Raw genomic sequence first — 8,174 nt, 5'->3', positions numbered from 1 at the left:
TCTACTTTTATTGACAAGTTTAGGGAGCTGGTGATACGAAATAAGCAAGTTTAGAAAGCTGGTGAGACACTTGCAAAGTTCGAGGGACCAATCTACTATTTTGGATAAGTTCAAGGAGCTGTTGATGTATTTTTTTATTGAAATACGGACCTAGCCTAACGGAAATCCCAACCAGGTTCGCACCCCCAAAAAGGCAAAGATCCAAGATATATAAATGAAGAGAAGAAAAAATATGAATCCAATACAACGAATGCTTTAAGAAAATCTAAACATATCCATACCAAGGGCATTATCTCTTGCTAAAAGGGAGCAGAAGTCCGGAAGGGTATTCCACAATTGTAAATCTGAGGCCAGACGTCCGTAATTAGCAAGAGCGTCCGCCACTTGATTTCCTTCAACGAACACATGGGAAATAACCACCTGTATATGCATCATTGAATCTAAACAATTTAACCAATCCACTCGAAATTGTCTAGGGAATGATCTGTGCACGGGTACGGAAAATTCGAATAACGTAAGTCGAGTCACTTTCAATCCAGAGGCGAGTCCATCCACGTGACCTCGCAATCGAAACTGCAAAAATAGCAGCTTGCAATTCTGCCATGTGTATCAAAGCACAATCAAGGGGGAAGGCAAATGACCCAAGAGGACACCCCTGGCTATTTCGAAAAACCACACCGCAACCAGCTATACCCGATATCACAGAGGCATCAGTGTTTGCTTTAATCCAATCAGACGAGGGGGCTGCCATCTAACTTTAATGATTCGAGGGGCCCTATGACGATGATCGTTTAACCCGAGATTATGGAGAATTGATAACTCCATAACAGAATTCCATACCGATCCTTTGCTGATTCTATCAGAGCTACGAATAGCAGACCAAAGAGAGTGTAATGCCTCATGAATGTTTGGAGGCTTGTTCTAAAAAATAACAGCATTTCTTACAGACCAGATCGTCCAAACAGCGTTGACAAGCGCGACCTGCCAGAGGGAAAGGACTTGCGAGATGAACTTGTGTGAGAAGGCGTGTTGTAAGAGGGTCTGTAGAGAAGAATCAAGTACAAGTCTTCTACCAAATAAAGCCGATATTTTGAACCAGATTTGAGAAGCAAAGGGGCAATGAACAAGCAAATGGTTACTCGTCTCATAAGCCATTAAACAGATCGGACAGCGAGAAATTAGAGGCAGGCCTCTAGCATGGAGCGCGGCATGAGTTGGTAAAGAATCCCAGTACGCACGGCAGCAGACGATGGAGTGTGACGACTGAATAAAAGGTTTCCAAACTGATTTGAAAAACCAAATACAAATCCGGAGGAGCACGCAACTAGTGATAGAATAGCTTTACCGTGAAGAGGCCATTGCTCGCAGGTCTCCAAAAAAATAAATCATGTTCAGAGCCATTTCCATGCATATTCCGGATGCGCTGGTGCAACGGACTAGCCAGCATCGGAAGATCCCGCCAGTTGCTATTTTCATACAAATCTGAGATTCTATCATTGAGCTTCAAACGGTCAGACGTAGAAATCTCAAGCTGTTCAGCCAGGGGCGGTAAAATCCATTCCGAATTCTAGAATGACAACTCAGAAGATGATCCAAATGACCAAAAACAATTCTCCCGTAACTTGAGATAGGCGTTCTTGATAGACCACCAAACGGACGATCGCTGCAATCGAATCCTTGGCAAACCAGCCCTGTTTAGAAAGTGTGTCCTCAACAAATTAAAGCATAAGGAGTTAGAGGAAAGAAAACCCCACGCCAATTTACCACTCATAGCCAAGTTAAGGGTCGAGAGGTGTTTAATACCCAACCCTCCTTCCTTTAAGGACTTCAAACAAACCTTCCAGGGAACAGTAACCACCTTTTTGGACAAAACTGAACCGTCCAAATGAAATTCCTCATGTGTCTATTGAGTCTATTAAGAAAACTCACAGGCCATTTGTAAACCATAAAGGTGTGGATCAGAGAGCTATTGATAACAGAATTAACAAGTGTCAGCCTACCAGCCATAGAGAGAAACGTCCCCGCCCAGCGCGAGAAAGAGATAATAATTCTATTTGCAACCGCCGCAAGGTATTTAGCTCTAGGGGTCCCTTGAAAAAGAGGAACGCCCAAGTAATTAAAAGGGAGAGATCCAATTTTGATTCCAATTAGACCCGCTAATCTGCCCCGACGTCTGAGTAAGACCGAGTCCTCGAAGAAAATCTTAGACTTTTGCCAATTTACCAATTGTCCAGATAGAGAGCCATATAAATCAAAAATACCCATGAGAGCATGGATGTTCGAGATGCTCGCCCTGTAAAAAAACTAAAATATCATCTGCATATAACAAGTGCGAAGGCATTACAGAAGAAGTAGAATAACCCATCGGAGACAGTGACCCACGCAAGGCATGAGCATTGATAAAGCGGCGAAGGAAATCCTCTGCTAAACCAAATAGAAGAGGAGAAAGCGGATCTCCCTGTCTTACCCCTTGAGAGCAAGAGAAATACCCAATAGAACCATTAGTAATGAGAATCGAGATATGACCGATGAGAGTATCGCATGAATCCAACCAATGAATTGAGAGGAGAAAACGACTTTAAAACTTCAAGCAGGAATTGCCAGTTTAACGTATCAAAGGCTTTCTTAATGTCCACCTTCAGGCACATGTGTTAAGCCCAAAATATACCTAAAATATCATCAATATTTACATCAATTTTACTACGAATTTGTGCTGTTTACATCTATTTAGAGTACTTTTACGTTCGAATATGTTTCTTTCATGCAAGGTACCTAAATATTTGGTAAAATCCAAATAGGAACGAAAAGAGGTCAAAAACGAAAGAAAACCCCTACCAAAAGGAGTCAAAGACGACGAAAATAAAACGCACCGAAACGAGGACGAGGACGAAGTCAGAGACGGAGAAAAACACTCCGTGTCGCGACCGAGAATCCTCCATTCTCGGTCGCGACACGCGTCGCCCAGACACTTCCCCCTTTCGTTCGAAGGCTGAAAAAAAACTGCTTCCCCATTCTCGGTCGAGAATTTACATTCTCGGTAAGTTCAGATTTTCAGGCAGCCTAATATACATTTGTTCATTTTCAAAGAAACGCGCCTGTTCGATTGGATAAGAACGTCTCTTCGCAGCAGACACGTTCCTTAGACTCGACTCCTCAACATCTATAAATAAAGAGTTGATTTCAGAGTTGATATGAAATATTGAAAAGAAGATTTAGTACAGAATTAATGCAGAAATTCTGAGTCAAGCAATTCAGAGTTAGAAGTTCGATTTTGTAAAAAGCAATATGATGTACACACATTGTTTATCAAATAATTATAAACACAGTAGCATTTAGATTTAGATTAAGATCTGTTTTTATTAGTTTACATTTTGGTAGTAGACGACCCATCTCTATTTCAAAGATTCAGCGAGAAGATTAAGTAGAGGATTCGACCCAGGAGCCTGACAAACTCTAATCGAGGTTCGAGGAAAGGATTGACAACCCGTTCACTTGAAAGTCGACGAAAGCTTCCATGCTTCTTGTTCTCTGTAAACTTGTATCAAATTCATACTTCATCTAATAAAGTTCATATAATTCAATATATTTTTATGTAGCACTTCTGAAAAAGATTAGAAGTGAGTTCTGGTGTTTTCATTAAAACATAGTTAAATTCAAAATCATTACAAGGAAACTTTGTTGAACACTTAGGCAAATTTATTCTTCGAGAATTAATTTGGTTAAGGTAGCAATCTAACCCGACCGTAGGAGGATTGTCTGCGGTTCAAAACCCTTTAATTGAAGGAGTTTACGTTATTACATTTTCATAATTTATACAAAGTTTAAAGTTGTTTTCTTTGCTTAATGCAAACGAATACATTTATTCTCTTTTTCTAAGCACTAAACGTTTCTGTTTTATAATTCATTCTCAAAACAGAATTGATCTCTAACATTCTACATATTCTAATCTAATTCTTATTTTATCAATTTCATAACCAATTTCCAATAACGGTTATCTATTTATATAAACCTTAAGGTCATATTTAATCTATACTTAAATAAGTTTTTGTTGAAAAACGTTCCCTGTGGGATCGATATCTTTTTATTACTACAAGCAAAACCGTGCACTTGCGGAAATCGCTCAACAACATGTTACATCCAAAACATTTTTTATTCAAGAGATTGACACCTTTAGAAGCGATTGCAATGCACTGATGGATTTGGCGCCCTTTTATGAATCCAAATTGATTCTCTGTAACAATTCGGCTAGCAATAATGGCAAGCCTATCAGCTAAGATCTTTGAGATAATTTTGAATGTGAAATTGCTCATAACAATTGGCCTATACTACTCAATTGTCGAGGAGTATTAAACCAAAATAAAAAGCATTATTATTAATATCAATTTAATTACTTACATTCCACTCATATGGGTCTCTCTTTTTATAACTTTTCAAGTTGAAATCTAGATAATCATCCTATTTGAAACAGTTGTTAACGGTTAGCTGATTATATTAGCGGTTAGCTTATTATTATTTTGGTTAGCTGATTTGACTAGCTCATTGTGTAAACTTGTTTGATAAAACTTAGTTGATTGTTAATAGCTGTTTGTGTAAAATAACAAATAAGAACATGGTAAAGTTTTGATTACATTAACTGTTAGCCGATTACTTTTGGTTAACTGGTTTGACTAGTTCATTGTGTAGACTTGTTAGCTAAAACTTAGCTGATTGTTAATAACTATTTATGTAAAATGATAAATAAAGTCATGGTAAAAAATTTATTTAGGTTAGATGGTAATAAATAGAGGTAAAAATATCCTTCAAAAGGGATGGAACAATAAACTAGTTGAAAAAACTCTTAAAATGAGTTTTTTTTTTTAAATTAGCTTTTTGGATCCAATAAGCTCTTTCAAATCTCTCTCCACCAATCACAACTATTAGAGGTTTGACTAGTCAAAACCTGTAAAGTGGCTCAAACCTTTAATTTGTTCTAAAAAGCTCTTTACCAAATAGAGCCAATATTTGATACTTATAAAACATAAAATAATAACATAAAAAAGTTGTGCAAGGCAAATTAAGTTCCTAATTAATGAAGATTTAGAGATCAATGAGAGTTTGGCTTCAGTATTTTGAAGGACACATGAAAGAGAAAGACCTGTTCTTTGTCACTTAATTTCAGTTCAGTAGCATTCAGTTTAATAATTTTTTATTCAGTTCAATAATTTATCATTATTTATTATAATTATAATTATTTATTATCATTATTTATTATTATTATTATTATTATTATTATTACTACTATTACTAGAACCATTATTATTATAAAAAATTTATTTTAATTATTGCTATTTTTAAAGTCTAATAATATAATTTCAGTTCGATGGCATTTAGTTCAGTCCAATCAGTTCAGTTAACTTAATTTCAGTAAAAAAAAACAGAACCGGACACACCAGACTACATATGGCTCGTCCCTTCTCAAAAGCGGTCTTGCCAAAACCTCACAGGGATCACAAATTTTTTTTTACTCTTTATTTTTATTTTTTTCTCCAGTGATATCCTGGCACACTGAGGAACACGCGATTTTCCCTTGTGGCCGGTCCGTTCACCCAAATTCTCAAAAGAGTACCAGTCGAATCTAAGAATGTTTTTTTTGGAAAAAGTACAAAAATAATATGGGCAAACAGGGCATGTGATTCAAAAGTTTACAAATAGTAGTCTATGATATGATTTAATTTACAAAAAAAAATATTTCAAGTTACCCCATTAAGTTTCGATTACAATCAATAACATTTTTATCTTGAAAAAAAAAAGTATTTTTACATATCACCAAAACACAGTCTCCCCTCCAAAACGCATCTTCCTAAATCTAAATCATATGGTGGAAAGTCTACGTTTTTTACTAATTTAACAATTTATGAACTAAATTAATATTTAATTTTTGAGTATGTGTTTTGTCAATATGTAAATGTAATTTAAAAAATAAAATAAAAATGTTCTTGGTCTTTATTTTATAAAAAAACATATAGAAAAACATATCAAATACCTCCATTCGCAAATAATACAAACTACAAGATTTTTTTTTTTTTTCTGTACTTGTATTTTGCTTGATTTGTATGACCTAGCCTAGATCTGGACAATTCTCAAAAGAGTACCAATAGAATCTGATAATGTTTTTTCTTTACTTGTATCTTTGTATCTTGTTTGATCTGTATGACCTAGCCGAGACCAGGCTACGACTTGTGACATACGTCATACAAAGGAACATGTGTGACTCCACTGTAGAGTACCAAACCCCGTGGAATACATGGGACTTGTAGTCGGTCTCGTCATTGGGTCCTTCCAACCAAATTCTCAAAAAGTGCCACTAGGATCCTTAAACCTTAAACTTTTCTTTATTCGCGATTTTTACATTGTACAACCTAGACATAGTCTACCATCAACCTTGTGATATCTTGAAACCCCGTGGAATACATGGGACTCCCCGTGGATGATCCCGTCCCAAGTCTGTTAATTAAGTTCTCAAAGGAGCGCCAATAGCGCCCAAGATTTAGTCGGGTTTTATTTCCTCCGTACAACCTAGATAGGGTGGCATCAGTTGCATGATATCCCAATACTTCGAGAAACACATAGGAAACTCTATGGCTAGTCATGTCCTGAGATCAGTGACACCAAATTTCCTTCACCAGCCTAAACATGTCATGCATTCGCCAGAACCACCATGGTCACCAGTAGTTTCGGCCCATTGTCTCCTCAAAATTTGAGATGGTGTAGTGTTCTGACCCTCCTCTTTCCAAGAAATTTAGATCGGGTGCTGAATTAGCATCCAAATTTGGTCCAGGACCTGTTTTCTGACCTATCCAAATTTCTAATTATTTTTTTTTGCCAGGTATGCCTTCATTAAATCCAAATTTCTAATTTTTTTTTTTAGACCTGTTAGACGCTTCTTAAACCTAAATTTCCAGTTTTTTTTTGGGTATTAGGTCCTCTCTAAATCCGAATTTTTTCTATTAGACACCAATTTAGCAAAAAAAAAAATTTACACATTACGTGTAAAATCGGCCCTCCCAACTGTATTTGCCACTGCTCGTGATATCCCGGTACCCTGAGAAACATACAGCTTAGAAAATCACCCCCACAAGTCACAGGATGGGACAAACAACAGAGTGACATGAGTCCGCAGAAGTATGAAGACATGCCAAGTTCAGGATCAATCTCATATGAATACATGCCAAGTTCAGGATCAATCTCATATGAATACATGCCAAGTTCAGGGTCAATCTCAAAAGTTGGCTACGGCATCTCAACCAAATATATATGTATATATCCAAGGAAAACAGTCTCGATCATAAGTGGTACATTTTGAAGAATTGGCTCGACATGCTCCAACATAGGACTGGCCACAAAAAATCCACTTCTCCAGATTGATCTCAAATCCTAAGTATACAAACCTTAAAAAAAAGGTCCGGGACGGGATTGCTACCCCTTAGAAAATCGGCCTTAGGTGCGTGAGACGGGATTGCCCATGAAAAGTCCCACGAATCCCTTGAGGTACAAAAACTAGGGACAATCATGAACCCCAACTAGTTCATTCGGAGAAAAAATAACATCAAGTTAGTAAAACGACCACAGAAAAATCAACCTGGCGAACCAAAAAATGTCCCACTAATCCCTCGAGGTACAGGACACCCTAGGGCCAAGGGTAGGCCGGGATGGGATTGGCCATGAAAAGTCCAACAAATACCTCGAGGTACGGAAACTAGGGACAATCATGGACCCGAGCTAGTTCATCCGGAGCAAAACAACATCAGGTAGTAAAACAACATCAGGTTAGTAAAACGACTACAAAAGAATCAACCCGACAAACCAAAAAATGTAACGAAAAAAAACAAAAACAAAAACAAAACTTTTCGCAAAAAAGGCCTTGGCCAAGTGATGCATCTTTGAAAATTGGCCTAATAGGCACCATATATACGCCAAGGTATGGGGACATCCTGGTATCAACCCCAGATGCCAATACCAATACCAAATTACCAATACTTTGAGCATGGTCCTTTTCGTGTCCCGGATAACCTCCCGGTTAAAGGCAATCTGCAACATCTTTTTCTTGCTCCCCATTCAAATGGAAACCTGGACTCAGAGTTCTATCTGCACATGAATCAGAAAAATAGCATTCTTGAAATGACTAAAGTCTAGAG

This window comes from Euphorbia lathyris, chromosome 2 (assembly GCF_963576675.1).
Source record: "Euphorbia lathyris chromosome 2, ddEupLath1.1, whole genome shotgun sequence".
Taxonomy (NCBI): domain Eukaryota; kingdom Viridiplantae; phylum Streptophyta; class Magnoliopsida; order Malpighiales; family Euphorbiaceae; genus Euphorbia; species Euphorbia lathyris.
The sequence above is the reverse complement of the archived record's forward strand: the minus strand, read 5'-3'. Positions refer to the sequence as shown.